The sequence below is a fragment of the Nicotiana sylvestris genome, chromosome 10, assembly GCF_000393655.2.
Source record: "Nicotiana sylvestris chromosome 10, ASM39365v2, whole genome shotgun sequence".
Lineage (NCBI taxonomy): Eukaryota > Viridiplantae > Streptophyta > Magnoliopsida > Solanales > Solanaceae > Nicotiana > Nicotiana sylvestris.
Window position 1 is genome coordinate 66,379,602 of NC_091066.1, and position 20,624 is coordinate 66,400,225.

Consider the following 20,624-nt stretch of genomic DNA (forward strand, 5'->3'; position numbering starts at 1 on the left):
CTTTATGGCATGTCAGGCCCGATCTTGAGGGGATCGGAGTAAATACTGAAGTTCTACCCCTAAATGCATGCTTTGAGAAAGCATGTCAAAGGCTCATCACGGCCTACCTCGAGGCAGTATAAAATTGATGACCGTTATGGAAAGGCAGGAAAACTACCAAGGATATGTGGTTAGAGCTGATAAGGTCTGTAAAGATAGTACAGACCCGTACAAGTCTGTTACACAATTGTACCAATAGCATTTCTCTATCATGATTAGACTTGTATTGTGTTGGGATTCACCCCTCCTATATAAAGGGGACCCAAACATTCTTGTAGCGGGACTTTTCTTTTACTTCGCAACACACATGAATATTGAATACAATGGAACATTACAGTTTATTGCACCTCATTTGTTGTGTTCATTTATTGTTCTTCATTTATTGCTTGTGCATTCATTGTTCTTCATTTGTTGTTCATTATCATCCGTTAAAGGCTACCCTCGAGGTCCTATATCGCTGAGCTCGAGGCCCTTAGTTTTGTGACCATATGGTTTGCTTATCACTTCTTGCTCATTTACACTTAGCATTATTCACATAACAACTAGTATTAAGACAAATCATGTATTTTTAGAACCAAAAATCAGATATAATTGTAAATACTATTTTCAAGGTAAACAGTTTGGCGCATACTATAGGGCTAAAAATAATAGTGATTGTTTTTGTGCTAATTTTATGATAACACACATTACTCTTCACACTTTTTCTTGTCAAAGATTCTTTGATTTCAGGCTTAATCATGTCTAGCACACAAAATGCACCTCTTCATGACAGTGAGGGACTTGGAGAAAACAGCAGCATAGGGCTCAATGTACCGCCTGTAAACCCTGAGGGAGTTCCAAATGTGGAGCCAGTTGATATCAACTCCCACAACGCTCTAAACTCACAAGTAGGCGCAGACCCCATAAGGAATGGACGCAGGGAAGCCGAGGCTGGAGGCCAAGAAGCACGGGGAATGGAAGAAGGGGGAGTCATCCTCCAAGTAATATTCAAAATGTTGCAAGCTCATCAAGTCGCCATAGCTCAACTTCAAAGTCAAAACAAAACCCCTAACACTGCCGAACCAGTAAACATGATCCATGAACCATTGCTAGAAAGGCTCGATGAAAGCGGCTCAGGGACTGACCCCACAATCATGAAAATGCTCTAGGAATTGACTAAAAGTATCGATTCGGGAGAAAAGATGATAGAGTCTAACGATAAAAAGGTGGAGACTTATAACTCGAGGGTCGATCAAATCCTGGGCGCACTCCCGATTCTGAATGGTATAGATTAAAAGAAGTTCGTGCAGAAACCATTCCAATCAAGTGTAGCTTTGAAACCCATCCTAAAGAAATTCATAATGCCCGATGTCCCGAAGTATAATGGGACCACGAACCCCAATGAGCACATTACCGCTTATACTTGTGCTGCAAAAGGGAATGACTTAAAGGATGACGAGATGTGGTATCACAACCTACACCCAAACTCGATAGATTCGTTTCCATGTTGGAATATTCTATTGTGAAGGCACATGCCGGTGCCATCAAGGTTGATACAAGGAATTCCGACGTCTTCAAGATCAAACAAAGGGAGAACGAGATACTGAGGGAAAATATATCTCGCTTCTAGATGAAGCGAATGGAATTACCATCGGTCTCTGATGATTGGGTAGTGCATGACTTCACTCAGGGCTTGAACGAACGAAGCTCGATAGCTTCGAAGCAGCTAAAACAAAATTTGATCGAATATCCCGCTGTGACATGGGCAGATGTGCACAACAGGTATCAATCAAAGATCAAGGGCGAAGACGACCAATTTGGAGCCCCCTCTGGCTTTGTATATCCAAACAGGCTCCTAGCAAAGGAACCAAGGTCTACAGAAAAGGAGGCGAGATTAGGCAAAAAAGGTATCAGCCATACTTCAAAGATTGAAGAGACACTTCGAGGTAGAATATACCTCGAAATGATCGAAGAGTAGATCGAGGCCAAAATTCTAGGGGACTTATGAGCAAGACCGAGTTTGATAGGCATTCGAGGCCAATGGAGGCACACCGATCATCAAAATACAACTTCAACATCGAAGTCTCAAACATCGTATCAGCTATGGGTAGAATCACGGATACCAGATGGCTAAAGCCTGCACAGTCAGATCCTTCCCGAAAGAACCCCAAATTCATGTGTGAATACCATGGCATTCACGGTCATAGGACCGAGGATTTTAGGCAACTCCGAGAGGAGGTGTCCCGACTGATCAACGAAGGGCACCTTCGAGAATTCCTCAGCAATCTAGCCAAGAACCACTTTCGAGAAAGATATGCGAACGGAATGAATGGGCCGGGAGAACCTCAGCACATCATCCATATGATCGTTGGAGGAACTAATGTCCCACATGGACCCATGTCCAAATGGGCCAAAGTGTCCATTGCAATAGAAATGCAAACTCGAAGATACATACCCGAAGACGCCCTTACATTTAGAGAAGAAGACATCGGGACCTTGTCCCAACCACATAATGATGCACTGGTAATTATTTTTCTTTTTAATAACGTTCAAATTAGACGTGTGCTCGTGGATCCAGGTAACTCGGCCAGCATAATCAGGTCAAAGGTGGTGGAGCAGCTCGGACTGCTCGATTAGATCATACCCACCTCTAGAGTCTTCAATGGATTCAACATGGCAAGTGAGACAACGAAGGGAGAAATCATCCTCCCAGTCAACGTGTCTGGTACAGTTCAAGACACCAAGTTTCATGTCATCAAAGGTGACATGAGGTACAATGCCTTACTTGGAAGGCCGTGGATACACAACATAAGGGCGGTACCATCAACTCTTCATCAGATAATTAAGTTCCCAACAAAAGATGGTATAAAAACGGTGTACGGAGAACAACATGCAACAAAGGAGATGTTCGCGGTAAACAACATGTCATCAACATCGACTCTCCCCATCAAGGATGAGTCAGGAAACGGGCTGACCCCTGAGGAACAGGTGGTCTGCGAGCATTCGAACGAAGATGACGAAGAAGACTTCCTCAATCCTCGGACCTTCGTTTCCCCCAAAGAGTCTGATGCAACAAAATCAACAGTCAAAGAACTCGAGCAAGCCGTCTTGATATAGCATCTTCCAGATCAAAAGGTATACCTGAGAATGGGATTAACCCCCGAACTCAGGAAAAAACTCATCCAATTTCTTATTAACAATATTTATTGTTTTGCTTGGTCCCATTTAGACATGACAGGGATCCCACCGGAAATAACCACCCATAGACTAAGTGTCGACCCCAGGTTCAAACTAGTAAAGCAAAAAGGAGGCCACGGTCTGAGGTAAAACATGCGTTCATCAAAGACGGGGTAACAAAACTCCTCAAAAACAGATCAATTAAGGAGGTAAAATACCCAGAATGGTTGTCTAATGTAGTAGTGGTTCCCAAAAAAAGGAAATAAATTAAGAATGTGCGTAGATTATAAAGACTTGAATAAAGGATGTCCCAAAGACTCATTCCCATTGCCCAACATCGATCGCTTGATCGATGCCATAGCCGGCCACGAGATCCTCACTTTTCACGATGCCTACTCCGGGTATAATCAAATTCAAATGAACCTAGAGGAGAGGGAAAAAACTTCATTCATCATGAAGTATGGTACATACTGTTATAATGTAATGCCCTTCGGGCTAAAAACGCAAGAGCTACGTACCAATGGCTAGTTACTAAGATGTTTGAACATCAAATAGGCCAATCTATGAAAGTTTACATTGATGACATGCTAGTTAATTCCCTGCGCACAGAGGACCATTTGACTCATTTGCAGAAAACATTCCACATCCTTAAAAGCTACAACATGAAGCTCAACCATGAGAAATGTGCCTTAGGAGTAGGGTCGGGTAAATATTTAGGCTTCATGGTGTTGAATAAGGGGATCAAGATCAATCCCGACAAAATCAAGGCCATCGAAGAAATTACAGTGGTGAACAATGTGAAGGTCGTATAGTGGTTGACAGGGCGGAAAGGTGCCTTAGGCCGATTCATCTCGATATCGTCAGATCAGAGTCATCATTTGTTCTCCCTGTTCAAGAAGAAAAACAGCTTTGAGCGGACTCTAGAATGCCAACATGTTTTAGAGGAATTAAAGTGATATCTTTCGACCCCGCCTTTGCTCCACACCCCGAAGGAAGATAAAATGTTATACTTGTATCTGGCCGTATCCAGAGTAGCGATAAGTGGTGTGTTAGTTCGAGAAGAACAAGGTACGTAATTCCCTATTTATTACATAAGTTGGTCTATAGGAGATGTTAAAACCATGTATCCACGCTTAGAAAAATTAGCTTTTTCTTTAACAAGTGCATCTCGGAAATTAAAACCTTATTTTCAATGTCATCATATATGTGTTTTAACAACGTACCCTCTTCAAAACATCTTGCACAAACCTGAATTATCCGGCAGATTGGCCAAATGGGCCATCGAGCTCGGCGGGTATGATGTCGAGTATCAATCCAAGACGGCTATCAAGTCCCAAATTTGGGCGGACTTCGTGGCCGACTTTATGCCTGCCCTTGTGCCCAAGGTAGAGAAAGAACTCTTGCTAAAAATGGGCACATCATCGAGGGTATGGACCCTATTCACCGACGGTTCCTTGAATGTGAAAGGGCCCGGGCTCGGCATTGTTCTGAAACTGCCGACGGGTGGCATGATTACGAAATCTATAAAAACTTTGAAGTTTACTAACAATGAGGCCGAGAATGAGGCTATGATTGTAGGTCTCGATATGGCAAAGAGCCTAGGAGCAGAAGTCATTGAAGCAAAATGTGACTCCCTTTTAGCAGTCAACCAAGTAAATGGGAGCTTCGAGGTTCGAGAAGACAGGATGCAAAGATACTTAAACAAACTTCAGATCATACTGCATTGCTTCAAATAATAGACTTTGGTCCACATTCCTTGAGATCAGAACAGTGAAACTGATGCACTCGCAAACCTGGGGTCGTCCATTGAAGAATATGGCATACTCCAAGGAGTTGTTATACAGTTATCCAAGTCGGCGATTGAAGAAGGACACGCCGAGGTCAACTCAACAAGTCTAACATGGGATTAGAGGAATAAATACATCGACTATTTGAGAAACGGGAAGCTGCCCATAGACCCAAAAGAATTGAGGGCCCTTTGAGCCAAAGCAGCTCGATTTTTACTTGACGAAAATGGAACACTATATAGAAAGACCTTCGATGGACCTCTAGCAGTATGCTTGGGATCGGGGACACCGATTATGTACTTCAGGAAATCCATGAGGGCACTTATGGAAATCATTCCAGCACCGATTCTTTGGTTCAAAAGGTGATCAAAGCAGGCTAGTATTGAAATAGCATGGAGAAGGACACCAAAGAATTTGTTCGAAGGTGTGACAAATGCCAAAGGTTCGCACCAATGATTACCAACCTGGTGAACAGCTACATTCAGTCTTATCACCATGGTCGTTCATAAAATGGGGGATGGACATCGTAGACCCCTTACCAACGGTGCCAGGTAAAGCTAGATTTATTCTGTTTATGACTGACTATTTCTCGAAATGGGTGGAAGCACAGGCCTTAGATAAGATAATGGAAAAAGCAGTCATTGACTTTATTTGGGACCACATCATATGCCAATCCAGGATCCCCTCCGAGCTTACATGTGATAATGGGAAGCAGTTCATAGGCAGCAAGGTGACAAAATTCCTCGAAGATCATAAAATTAAAAGGATCCTATCAACACCCTATCACCCATGTGCAAATGGACAGGCCGAGTCCACGAACAAGACCATCATCCAAAACCTAAAAAAGAAGTTAGAAAATGTGAAGGGAAAATGTAGAGAGGTATTGCCCAAAGTACTATGGGCATACCGAACAACTTCAATGTCAAGCACAGGAGAGACACCATTCTATTTAGTATACGGGTCCGAGGCTTTGATATAGGTCGAGGTCGGAAAGCCAAGTGCCAGATTTCAACATGCCACCGAGGACTAAAACAGCGAGTCCATGACTACAGCCCTCAAGATACTAGATGAAAAGTGAAAGGCCGCACTAGTCCGGCTGCCCAAAAATAGAGGATCGAGAGATATTATAACAGTAGAACAAACCTCCGATACTTCGGAGTCGGGCACGTAGTCCTAAGGAAAGTCACCCTCAGCACTCAAAACCCAAATGAAGGGAAGCTAGGCCCGAGCTAGGAAGGACCGTATTGCGTCCTCGGAGTAGTAGGCAAAGGGTCCTACAAACTTGGCACCATGGAAAGCGAGCAACTTCCAAGCAATTGGAACATATCGATGTGCAAATGTTATTATTGCTAAAGTATGACCTTCTCCTTTTTCGCTTTATGTCTTATACTAATATCTTACAGGTGTTCAATGGGAGACGCTGATGCACCCTTCCTCTCGAAGACCTCGAGATTTAAAGCATGCGTTGTACTCTTTTTCCCTTCGGTCGGGTTTAATTCCAAATGGGTTTTACTGGCAAAATTTTTAACGATGAAATATCCATGTGCTACCCAAGGGGAACTCATCAAGTATTCAAGGAATATATTCGATCAGCCTTGAATACTAAGGGCATCCCCCTCGGAGGTTATCTTTTCGAAAAAATTAAGTTATGCCTAAGAGGACCTCGATAGGAAAATATTGTATTGGGCCAAATGGTCGAATAAACCGTGTCCATGTAGAACAATCGAGCCTCCGAAGGCAAGAACATATACACATATATCAATTAATCAAAGAAGCCTCTTTGCTTATCAAAACACTTTGTGCCTCGAAGAAGTTCACTACTTTCTCATAAGATGACTCAAGGACCAAAAACTCTTGAACACTCGGGGACTATCATCGACAGTTAGCTCATTGAGCCATCGAAACTTGAATTTTCATAAGACCTCGATTATGCAACTTCGAGTTCGTAAGCCCTCAGTGAGGCAACATCAAATCTGTAATACCTAAACGAGGCATGCCCAAGCCTATAAGACATTAAAAAGGCATAACCCCAATATTAAGGCCAAGGATATATATTCAAACTTGTAAGACTCCTAAAAAGGCATACCCTCGATATAGACACCGAGGTCACCGCACCCGGGGACTAAAGGCTACGGCCAAACATAAAGGCTACGACTGAATTAACGCGGCTCGGAGACGTCCGATTTCCGCCATAAAACTAAAGGCCTTCAAATACTTTGAAAATACATCAAAAAGAACTAGTTAATCAAGCTACCCTCGGCATAAGCAAAGGAGCTTCGATAATATCAGCTCTGAATAAGAAAAAAGCTTCGAAAACAATCAGCCTTAGATAAAAAGGCTTCGAAAACTCATCCTTCGAGCAACCTCCTACGGTACCCAACTATTGTCACATATCGAATCATAATCAATGTTCTCTTGTGAGCCATCGAAGAGTCAGACGAACATAAAACATGCTAAGTCATAATCAAAACTTCAAAGGTCTTTAGCCAAAATGAGGGAAAACTATAGCCATATTAGAGGTCCCATCGACCCAATCTAAAAAAAGCCTAAGGGCCAATGCGTAAGAGCCTAAGGGACAACCTAAAGAGCTTAAGGGCCAATGCGTAAGAGCCTAAGGGATAGCCAAAAGTGCCTAAGGGCCAATGCGTAAGAGCCTAAGGGCCAGCCTAAAGAGCCTAAGGGCCAATTCATAAGAGCCTAAGGGCCATCCTAAAAGAGCCTCAAGGCTATCGTTATTTCGAGTTCGACCGAACCCTCTCTCGACTATTAAGCCCAAGGGCTACCGAATTCGAGCAAGTTCTCACTTGGGGACTATTAATAAAACCTCAGGGCTATCTTTATTTCGAATTCGAGCAAATGCTCACTCGACTATTAAGCCCAAAGGTTAATTGAGTTTGAGAAAATTCTCACTCGGGGAATATATATGAAGCCTTAGGGCTATCTATATTTCAAATTTTCACTCAATTAAGGGATACTCGAGTTCGAGCAAACTCTCACTTGAGGACTAATTGTAAAAGCCTAAGGGCTATCTTTATTTTCAAATGATTGAGTAAACACTCCCGGTTGCTAAGTCCAAAGGCTACCTGAGTTTGAGAAAATTCTCACTCAATGACTATCAACGAGGCCTAAAAAGGCTAGCTTTATTTCAAAATTCAAGACCCAGCTCTCACTCAACTCAGACTCAGAAGTCCCGGTGACCTAAGTTTTCATCAAATCAATCCAAGATTAGTCAGAAGGATTAACAAAGGACTTTAAGAAGCATCATATCAATAAATTAAAAACCTTAGGGTTTATTATATTTTGGGTCCAATATTCGGACTAATCGTTAGAGTCATACACTTGAATTTTTAATAAACGAAGGCAGAATGGAGGTCAACGCAAATCGAAGGCGAAATGAAGAAATTTTTATATTGATAAAAGATGCTTACAAAGACCACGAGGGGACCTTCCACAGAAACAAAGAAAAACCTAATCTACCATCGGGGTCACTTGACCTGACGGAGCTCCCTCAGAAGTTGTGCCTTCAATGTCTTGGCCCTCGACCCCCGAAACATCAACGGCCTCCTCCCCCTCTGGGACTTCACGTTCATCTTCATCATCCTCTAAGCCGCTGGCTGAACCACTGGCTAAATCATCATCGGAAGAAAGCAGAGCTGCCGATTCTTCCTCTATGGCCTTCACCCTCTCGATCTCAGCAGGCAAATCGATGCCCCTTGCATATACATCCCTGAGAGCCTGTCTCCGAGATATTAATCGAGCATGCTTCAGGGCTCAATTCAAGTCAAGCTCATCCTTTTCATATACCTTCTTGGATCGAGCATTTGCAGCAGCAACATCTTCTCGGTATGAGGTCATGAGCACATCGACTTCAGACTTGGCCACAGATAGCGCGGCGACCGTTTCGGCATGGAGATCCTTATACTTGCTACTATCCTACCTTGCATCCTGAAGATGATGCTCAATCGAGGTCGACTTCCCCTGGAGGGTATCTCTCTCGGAGGTTATCTTATCCACACACTGCTTGAGTTCGAGAATCTCAATATCCCTGGCTCTGAGCCCCTCCCTCATCAGGGCATCTTTTTTCTCAAGCTGCAAATGTCAACCACAAGGTGGTAAATGCTAATGTTAGAGAAGCACAAAAATAAAAACATAGAAAGACTGTAGTAACTGCTCAGCAAGATCGGTCTGTTCTCGAGATACCTTCTCCAAACGAGCCCAAAGGCCATGAAGTTCTTCCTCCTTTTTGGTAAAAAGAGATCTGAGCTCGTCAACCTCTAATGAGAGCCTCCTACACTCTCCCTCACAGTGGGTCAACATAGATTGACTTAGAAAAGTCTTGATTCTAAAGCAATATAGCCTGAAAGTGTGAAAGAACAAAATTAAGAAGATGAAGATCGAAGCTCAGAGCATAGTCGACAGAAGATTAATTATTTACGGAGGCTCTCGGCTTCCTGAAAAATGAGCGAGGCATTAAGTTCGGGGCTAGGAAGAATCCTTCAAACATGTCATTTTCCATAGGGGAAACCCCCTATCGAAAGTCTCCCTATTACGGGCATCCCGTGTCTTCCTTAGATGAAATGCCGGACATGGTGGAGAATCACCCAAATCAATAACCCCGGGTGGATCGATAGGGGCCTTCTCTTGCCTCCGAGGAGCCTCAAAACTGGGCTCCTCTAACTCATCTACAGAATGCCCCTCGGCTCGGGAAATGTTTTGGCCGTCGACCGGCTTAGGGACATCATTTGATCCAACCTTGAGAGCCTCTTTGGCCCGAGGTGGGACAGCATCAGCAACTTCTGGTTTAGAAGCCTTTGGCTCAACAGCCATCGGCTCAGCAAGGTCCAAAGCATTCACACTTCCTTTTCTCCCATGTGCTAGCAGGGAGTCACCTTTCTCTTCGCCCCCAGCTAGGGGGCTCTCTGCTACTTCTAAAGTTAAGGCCGCTAAATCGACCTTGGGCTTTTGAACTTTAGCCTTCTTCGGCTTCGAGGACTCATCTAGTGATTTCTTCTTTCTCGTTTTCTCCTTAGCAGACTTCGGGGTATCTTCTTCCCCAGGCGGGGGTTACCTTATCAAAATGGCCTCTCCAAGGCCTGCATAAGCATAAAGGGTGAAAGTAATATCAAGAGATATCTTCTCTAAGGAGCTCGAGTATGAAAGAAATAAAAACTCACCATGGTTTTTGCCCTCCCAATGGGTCTTGTCGAGATCACGCCACACGCGCTTCACATATGGGTAGGTCAATTCGAGTTGTCGAACCCAGCCCAAGAGATCCTTGATAGCACCAGGGTACCACTCGACAGTTGCATAATCGAAGGGAGTTAATTCGAAGGCAAGAAAACATATCCTATTAGCAAAACATGACGTTTCATATTCCATTCCTCAGGGAATGGCATTTTCTCGGCGGATATCAGATCCGAGGTCCTAACTCGAACAAAGCGGTTCATCCACCCTCGATCCTTGTCCTCGTCAATGCTAGCAAAAAAGGCCTTCGAGGATCGACGTTTTCACTTAATCAGGCCACCACGATAAAGTTAGGGGCTATACAGTCTAATCAGATGATCAAGTAAAAGGCATCCCCTCAACCATGTTCGAGAGATGCCTAATTAGATAAACGATGCGCCAGAATGATGGATAGATTTGTCCCAGTATCACCCGATATTTTCTGCATAAATTGAGGATCATTGGGTCTGTCGGTGACGAAGAGGCTTCTACCGGGCCCAAGTTGAAAGGATACGTGTACACTCTAAGGAAAACGGCTTTGTGTTTGGTTATGTCTTCTTCACATGAAGTAATCTCTGTGAGCACGTAATTTTTGCCCTATATGAATTACTCCCATAAATTCAAAACAAAATAATTTCTTTCAGTGTTCGTAATTTTGTGGATATTCGTGACATGTTCTGTTATTTGTTTGTATTTTGTGTGTGCATTTTAGTTAATGAAAAATACAAAATATGTTGCATTTGCATTTAGAGTTTAACTTTGCATTTTTTTAAAATAAATAATTATTAATTTAACTGTTTTATAAAAATGGAAAAATCAAAAAAATATAATAATAACGTATTTTTGCATTTTTAATTTTAGTTTCGAATTTTGGTAGCTTTTCGTTAATTTGGTATTTAATTAATGGTGGTAATTATTATTTAGAATTAATTAATTCAATTTGATAAGATAATTTGATTAGGAATTAATTTAGGTTTTATTTTTAATTTAAATTTTATTTAAAAGAAATTAAATGGAAAATTCAAAAAAAAGAAGAAAAACAAAAAATGAGATCAGATTTTTGGGCCAAATCTGATTTTACAGCCCAAAATACCCGTTTAACCCAGGCCCAGACCAGGCAAAACCCGGTCCAGTCACCCTTTTCCCCGAACGGCACCTTTTCATGGGCAACAGATCAGGACAGTCGAGGTTTCTTGATCGGACGGTCGTGAAGCTCGGGTCATCTAGTATTTAAGTGTCCAAACGTGCCCCCTAACCCTCACTCATCTCCCTCACAACCCATCTCTGCAAACCCTAACGATGCTGCCTCTAAATCCCCCTACCACCGGAGGCGGCGCCACCACGAACCTACCTCAAATTAAGACCAAATATCCTCCTCAACTCCCTCAATCCAAATCTACAAGTACCTTCCATCAAACAAACCCAGAACGTCTCGAATCTTTGTTTAAAAGAAAAACCCTAGCGCTGCCCCTGTGCTCTCCGGTGGCGGCGCCGCCTCTGTTCGACCCAAAAATCACACCCCTGAACCCCCGTATCTCCTTCACTCCAAATCCCCACTTAGATTCCCTCAAATCACCCCAGAACTCTTCGAATTTCAAATCTAAGTTCGAACCCTAAAACGCCCGAAGTCAATTTCCGTCTAATCTGTTGGCATGCATGACCATAGGCCTCCGATTTGTTCGAGTTTGAAGTCTGATTCAACGCGAATTGATGTTGTTCATTTGTTCTTGACGAAGAACAAGTGATTAGCATCAGTTCCGTTTAAATCAAGATGTCCGATGCCATTTCGGGTTTACTAGGATAAGCTTCCTTCCCTTTTTCTTTTCTATCCGAGTTTCACCTTTTGTTCCTCTTCTTTTATTATCCCTTTCTTTAGTTTTTTTTTTTTACTTTGATTGAAATTCGAGCAAGGTTTTGAACCTAGTTTACCTCTAGATTGATTTTGTGTTCGTATATGTTCCATTGGCTTTTCAGCTTTCTTTTTCAAATCTGAAGTTTGTGGTCTGTTTAGTTTTCAATAGTGCCATGCTTTAACTTCTCATTTTGTCTTTTGTTTTGGTCACATAATTTAATTTAATTAGGTCATTTTGAAACCCTGCCTATTTTGTTAATTAGTCAGTTACTTAATTTAGGTTTAGGGTTTTGGAAATTGTTTGAGTGTTTTCTTTTGCCTGCTATGAAATACTGATTTGGTTTGGGCTGTCTTTGCTGCTCGGGATTCGAGGCTAGTTTAGACCTCACCTCAAGAGGTTTGTTTGGGTTTTGGGGTCGGATCTGAGCCCATGTCTGTTTGAGCTATTTGGTCAATACGACCCATTTGGTTCTCAAAGTAAAAACAAAGGGTCTGGGGGTTATTATAGAAAATTTAGGTGGGGAAATCTCTTGTAACTGAATAGAGAAGCTTCCTAGAAGCTGGGATTGGGACATATATGAAATACTGATTACTGAGGACATGAGAGCAAAAACGAAAATTCAAAAAGGGTTCAAGTGCAAAACTGAACCCACTCTCTACTGCCCTAAAGACCTAGCTTATAAGGGCATCTTTACTTGAGGTTCAGGGGGGATTTTCTGGAAAAAAAATAGATGGAAAAATCCGAAAAACAATTAAACAGCTGAAAGATTTTTGTAGAAAACACTGTTTCATTGGGCTTTAATTTTGAAATCTGAAATCCTCTTCTTTCTGAATCGATTACCTGATTATTTGAACTTAGAAATGGTCTGATACTTGGTCATTGAGATTGGTTTAGAGGTCTGCTGGGTAGACTGTGCATTCAAAACTGCTTTCTGGGCTGTTTTATTTAATTTCTAGGTTTGAAATTGGATAAAAATTGTTGTTGGCTATTGCTTTGTAGCTGCTGATCCTTTATCCTTTTCTTTTGTTTCTTCTATATCCAGGTACATGCTACTGAACCTCTATTGCTTGTGAAGTTTAACTTGAAGAGTGAAATGAAAAGCAGAAGTTAAAGCATAGCATCAGTTTTGGTCTACTATTTCATATTTCTCTTGATTTGTTTTTTTACTTGATGAGTTATATCGCCTAAATTGAGTTCTAGTTTGGATGAGTGAGTTTATTTTACTGTTGTATTTAGTAAATGTTGAGTTTCTTTCGGATGGTGTGTGAACACCTTTAAACTCAGAATTAGTATTTGAAATCCCAAATGCTCAGTCAGTCGATTTGGGTTCGAGTTGTTAAAAGGCAGAAGTAATAAAAGGGTTGTTAATCAAATGGCAGGTCTCATATAGTTTTGCAGAGTTTGCATTATAATTGGTTTGGCACCCTCAATTGGGTTCTGAGAGTTGGGCTTACAACTGACTTAGCTAATGAATGTTCCATCTGATTCATTTGTGAGCATGTATAAGTGTGAATATTAAAATTGCCGGGTGATTTGCTCGTTAGTCAGTTAACATTCAGAAGTAACTGTCGATTTAATTCTGTGTTTGTTTCATCTTAGTTGATTGGACAATTTAATTGAACCCGTAATTGTTTTGGATCTGAATAGTGAGCTCAATACTGGCCCAATTGTTAAAAGTCCTACTTCAGGCACATAGGTCGTGTCCTTGGCGCCTTTGCCTCTATCGAGATTTGGGCTCATTTGAGCCCGAGCTTGGATGTGTTTGCAAACGGATTGTGTTGCCCTTAGACCTGTTTCGCTTCGTAAAGAATACGGTCCTTTCCTTATTTGGGCATTGGCGTAGGAGCAATTCTTAAATGATTGGCCGGGATATAGTACTTGTTAAATTCTACGTTAATGTGAGTCATCAATTAGAATCTCTTTAGTTTTATTAATTAGACTCTTTTAAGTGATATGTGAATTTTTAGAATTCGAGGTGTGTCATTCAGTTGGTTTTCTATGGCCCTCCCAAATACTAATTAGACACTAGTGATGAATATTCGTAGAAAAGCCTTTAGGGCCGTTTAAAATACAATTGTGAATGTGTACACGTTCGCGTGATATGATTACAATTCTAAAAACCAATTCAGAGTATGCGTTCGCGCAACTCCGAACAAACCTTCTTAATAATAAAATGGGTATTCATAGGCTGTTAATTAAATTAGCTCATATAGTCCGAGGTGTGCCATCTACCATTTAATCATACAAAATGACAAATGTTTGTAGTTTGCTTGAGGCACATTTAATACACTATCGTGACTGTGTATACATTCGCGTAACATAATTACGATTCTTTTTTTTTTAAAAAAAGTATGTGTTCGCGCAACTTTGGCCAAATTTTTTTTTATAATAAAGCGTTATTAATTTAAAGCGACCGTGCTAAAACCACGGAACGCGGGAATGCCTAACACCTTCTCCCGGGTTAACAGAATTCCTTACCCGAATTTTTGTGTTCGCAGACTGTAGTACAGAGTCAAATCTCCTCGATTCGGGATTTTAAACAGGTGACTTGGGACACCATAATAATCTCAAGTGGCGACTCTGAAATTCTTAATGTAAATCCCGTTTCGATTGTCCTTTGATTGGAAAAACTCCTTTATGCCCTTCCTCAGGGTGTAGTAGAAAAAGGAGGTGTGACAGCTCTGGCGACTCTACTAGGGAGCGAACCAAGAATATCTGGTTCAGGGTTGAAGAATTCGAGCATGTTAATATGATTTTGTTTGGATTTATTGTTAATATTACTGTATTCTGTGGATCTTTTGTGCTAAATGTTATTTGTTTACCGCTTTAATATTATTTGAATTGTATATAACTGTCTTCTCACGCCACCCATCTGAGTCTTCTGGAAATGGTCCATACGTTCGCGTAGCCCGCTTTTTCTGTAGAAATTATACCAAATACAACGAGGTTGGGCAAGCGACAAGGCCGGGTAGACTTCAGTGCTCCCGGTATGTGGCCCCCTCCTCGGCCCCAGTTGTCCATTCGGGTACCCCAAGTCTAGATCAAAACCCCAAGATTTAAACCTAGAAAAACACAGCCTTATGTCGGATCCCTAGTAGGAATGTTTGTTTGCATCATGTGCATTTGACTTAGGGGACTCAACACAGGGGTTGGGTCCGTCTAGGATAGGTATGCCCGAAATAATAGACCATCCTGATGCATTCTAGGTGCTATGTGAACATTTATTTGTTTTGGCTTGCATGCTGTCCGAGCAGGGAAAATAAAGCAAAAAAGGAAAATCAAGAGTAATATAGGGAAGGAAATAAAGCCCGGTTCTAAAAACCCGGTATTTGAAAAACGTCCTGAAACCCTGCCCAAAAATTTTTCAAAAAGAGTTATTTCAAAAGAGTCAAACACTGTGTTCTTTCAAATGTGCCAAAACTGACCGAACTATGCAGGTCTGATTCTCACCGGATAATGGATACGTAGGCAACCTACATAAGGTTTGGCCTTATTTTAGAAAAAAAAAAGAAAAGCAAGAAAAGAGAGTCGGTGGTCGAGTGAATGCAATCTGGATTATTGATCAAAATAAGCCGATCCAGCTTCGGCAATGTCTTAAACCGTTCTTGCTGAGATAGCCTGAGAGTATTATTCAGTTGTCGAAAGGTTATTTTCGTAAAAGAATGGACAAGTTTGTTAAAGGTCATAAAATAATTCCCCCGGCCTCAAAATTCACGTGAAATTGGGAAGGGACCGCATTTGCAAAAACAGTCACTTGGCTAAAGTTGGCATATAGGGGAAGAAATTATGGTTCTTTTCTTCTTTTCTTTTCTCTTTCTTTTTCTTTTCTTCTTCAAAGACTGTTTACAAAAGGGTCCACTCGAGTCAACCCTAACCTTAATCTTCCACAAGAATAAATGAATACCATCCAGGAACCGCCAGAAGTGGTCAGGGAACAGGCTCAGCTACACTTGCATATGTGGTGGAATGATCTAGACGAAGATGGTCAGAAATGGGTGAAAAAGCAGTTGGGTGCTCTTATAAACATTTTTCAGATCAAACCACGGGAAGATTTGATCAAGGCTTTGGTAACTTTCTGGGATCCTGTCCACAATGTCTTTCGTTGCTCGGATTTTGAGATCACCCCTACTTTGGAGGAAATAGCCGGGTACATTGAATTCGGACGGGATTTGAGGAAGCAACGACTTATATTTCCAAGGGCGCCATCGGTGCACAAGTTCTTTGACCTCCTAAATATTAGTAAACAGACGAATAAAGAACGTGTGAGCAACGGTGTTGTGCTTTCCATTTCTTATACTTCAGGTTCGGGCACTTTGCTGGTTTTGAAACGCATGAAAAAGGTCTGAGCAACAAATAAGACAAGGGCCTTTGGAAAATTCATCGCCGGTTCATATTTATTGTGGCATTCTTGGGGGTCATGGTTTTTCCAAATGAGAAAGGGACGGTGGATATTCGTATGGCTAGAATTGCACAAATCCTCACTACCAAGGAAGATCATACACTTGCCCCGTTGGTGCTGGCGGATATTTATCGAGCATCGACTCTATGCAAAGCAGGGGCTCAATTTTTTGAAGGTTGCAGCATCCTTCTGCAAATGTGGGTGATCGAGCACCTTCGCCATCATCCTAGATTCATGAGTTATGGTTCGAGTCCGAATAACTTCATCACTAGTTACGAGGAGAGGGTAAAAGATTATAACGCACCAGAAGGGTTTGAAGCATGGGTCTCTCACTTGAAAGTTCTTAACGCAAGTCAGGTCGAGTGGACTATAGGATGGCTCACGAGGACAGAAGCCATCTATATGACTGCTACCAAAGGCTACCTGAGGTTAATGGGTGTAAGGAGTATCCAGAAATATGCACTACCGAGGGTCTTGAGGCAATTGGGAAGGTATCAGATTGTGTCTGATGATAAAGATCTAAGCACCCAGGTCATAAAGTTACATCCAGAAGTTGCATTGCCCGAGGCTATAGTTCAGCAAGATTGGAATAGCTGTCGGTATCTAAATAATGGCACCCAGGTACCAGACATCACCAAGGGTAAGTAGATCCAAATTATGCTGCTTGGTTTGAGAAAATGTCTTATGTAAACAACGAGCCAGAGCCCGAAAGGCCTGCCAAAAGGCCTCATGTTCAAGCCTTTGATGATAAAATTCAGGAGAGGTTAGCTTGGGGGGAGAAGGAAAAGGAATATAAGGCAATCATCCATGGTCTACAAGAAGAGTTGAGAAATGTCACCTTCAATAATTATTTGCAGGAACAAGAGGCCGAAGGTGAAAGGAGAAGATTGGTGCGAGAAAATGAAGCCCTCAGAGCTCAGGTTCGACAGTTGAAAATTGTAGCCGAGAACCCAGGCCGAAGAAGGAAAGATGAAAGGCTCATTTATAACCTTACTCAAAAGGTACGTGACTATGAAGATGACCTGCAGAAAGCTGAGTATGAACTAGCAAAAGCACGGGCGAGGTTGGCTAAAAGCGCCGAAGGGCATGCAGCTTTCGTTCAACAGATGAAAGAAAGATATTAAAAAGGGGTCACAGGTTGGGAAAAGGTGATTGGCAACCTCGAGGGTGAAATGGCTAAACAAGCCAAAAATTTTAAGGCTGAAAAAGAACATTGTTACGCCTTAATGGCACGGCTAGAAAGAGACTTGCAACAACTCCAAGATCAGAACCAGGTATCTGAACGAACTTTGGAAGCCAGAACCGAACAAATTGGGTGTTTGTTGCAAGAGAAGGGCGTCATAAGAGAGCGAGTCAAAAGGGTCGCTAACTACATCGCGATGAAGTGCAGTAGCTGTGATGATATGACTACATCTATATTCTTCGCTACTGTGATGATTTTCGTTCGCCGGGTAATGAAAGATCTCTACCACCACCAAGGGCATTTAGCGAGTCGGCCCGCGGCAAGGCCGAATGATGCCCCGCGGGTCCCGGGGCCAATTGAGGCACTGATGTATTCGTGATTTCTTGAGTCTGTATTTTCTTTCTGTTAAAGTCTGCCAGTTGTTTTGGGAGTGTATTTCTTTTATCAGAGTATGTGGGTTGTTTGTTTTTTGAGTCTGTATTTCGTCTTTCATCAAAGTCTGTTAGTTTATGTTTAAGTTTATTTCCGAGTCTTATTATGAAAAATTTGAAAATTCCAAAAATGTTTTATTATTTTTATCTCCAAAAACTACGCTTGGTCTGATTCATGTGGGTTCATGATACGTAGTCAATCTCCATAGGATTCGACCGTAACCAAATAAAAAAAAGAAAGATAGAAAATAAGAGGAAAAGCAAGAGAATAAAGAAAAGAAAAGAGCAGAAAAACAAGAAAGAAAAGAGAGAAAATAAGAAATCAAGAGAGAATAAAAACAAAGAGAGAACAGAGGCAAGAGTGAAAGGAAGGAAAAGAAAAGAAAAGAAAAGGGGGAAGTTTGCAATTAAAAGTAAGAAAAGGTCGGGATGACGCATGCAACCGATCAAATACATAATAGAGTCGGTTAACTATTTAGGTACATTCATGCCCAAGTTGCGGTTGCCAATCTATTAAAGCCTAATCGCTAACAAGGTTGTTGTTAATGTATTGAGTCCAGGCAGGTGGTTAGTTGATTGGCATTCTAGCAACTCACTCATACAACACCCGATCAAAAGACAAGCTGAATATGGCCAACCAGGAACCGGAAACAAGTATCATCGACCCATCGAAAGAAGTGGAAGAATTGGACGTTAATGCGATGAGGGAAGAAATGTATAAGCTAAAGCAACAGATGGCTGAAATGTACCAAGCCTGGGCCAAGGGGCATCCACCACCGGTTTATCCCGCCAACCCTGCTTATATCCCACCATCAGCCGAACCTCCAGAGCCTCCCACTGTGAACTCATCTCCAGCCTTTCCCCTCTACCAACAATGCCAAGGTACCTCTTCCCATATATCACAAGTTCCTCCACCCAAACAAGTCTCATACCCTGCTCCACCAGTCACTCCCGTTTTTGTGGAACCTCCACCTGCTGCCTTACACCGATCTTCCAATGAGCCTCTGTTTCAGACTTACGACAATCAGTACTATCCCCCTAAACCCACCTTCAAAGTTCCAGAACCATATTCTTACACCCCTCATCTTGATCTCCCAGCAGAGATCGAGAAGCCGCCCAAAAATCCTGAGCATGAAGAGATGATCAGAAAGGTCAAAAGCTTAGAACAGTCATTCCGAGATATGAGGGGGTTGGGAGGTCAAGTAAGTGTGGACTATAAGGATTTATGTCTGTTCCCAGATTTTCAGTTACCAGCAGGGTTCAAAATGCCCAAGTTTGATCTGTACGATGCGCATGGTGACCCGGTAGCACACTTAAGAGGATTCTGTAGCAAGATGAGAGGAGCAGGTGGAAGAGATGAATTACTGATGGCATATTTCAGCCAATGTCTAAGTGGATCGACTTTAGAATGGTATACCAGATAAGATCACAATAGGTGGTACACATGGGACGATTTGGCCCAAGCCTTTGCCTTCCATTTTCAGTACAACCTCGAAATTATCCCAGACCGTTTGTCGTTGACAAAGATTGAGAAGAAGCCCGGTGAAAGATTCAGGGAATATGGATTTCGCTGGAGAGAGCAAGCAGCGAGGGTTGAACCTCCGATGAAAGAAAGCGAGATGGTTGATTATTTCTTGCAGGCTTTGGAGCCCACTTATTTCGGTCACTTGGTGTCAGCAAAGGGCAAGTCCTTTAATGAAGTTGTAAAAATGGGAAGCATGGTTGAAGAGGGACTCAAGTCCAACAAGATCATGAGTTATTCAGCGATCAAAGCGACCACTAAGGCCATTCAAAATGGTATTGGGGGTGTGCTCGGGAAGAAGGAGGAGGAGGATGTTGCGACAATTGAGTCGGGAGCCTGGGTTGGATCCAGGAACCTTCCCCGTTACTACAACCAGCCGTGACCCTATCCCCAAACTTACCCCCACACTCCATATAACCCACCACAACACTATTACCCACCGCTAGATCCCCATTTTTCTTTCCATCACGCACAAACCTATACCTAACCTCCCACTCACGCACAATGGTGTGCGCCAGCTCCACAAAATCCATACCAAGCTCCATAAAATAACTATACACCCCCAAAAGCCTACAGAAATCCTCCTGGAACAGGTTTTTGACCCAACCAAGCCTTTAAGAATGAGAGGTTACAAAAGCAAAAGACTTTCACTCCATTGGGAGAATCATATGCTAGTCTATTCCACAGACTGAGACAGTTGGGTATGTTGAATCCGATCGAGGCTAAATTGCCGAATGCCCCTCCCAGAAATCTTGACCGCTCGGTGAGTTGTGAGTATTGTTCAGGGGCCCCAGGACATGACACAGAGAAATGCTGGATGTTGAAAATAGCTATTCAAGAGCTCATTGATACTCATCGGATCGAGGTCCAATCCCCGGAGGCACCCAACATCAACCAGAACCCGTTGTCGACCCATCATGAGACTAATATGATTGATATAGTGCATAAGGGAGGGGAGCCTAAGAAGCCTTCGCAAACCGTCATGATGATTTGGGCTAGCAAAGCCAAGCCATTTGAAATGTCAACAAGTG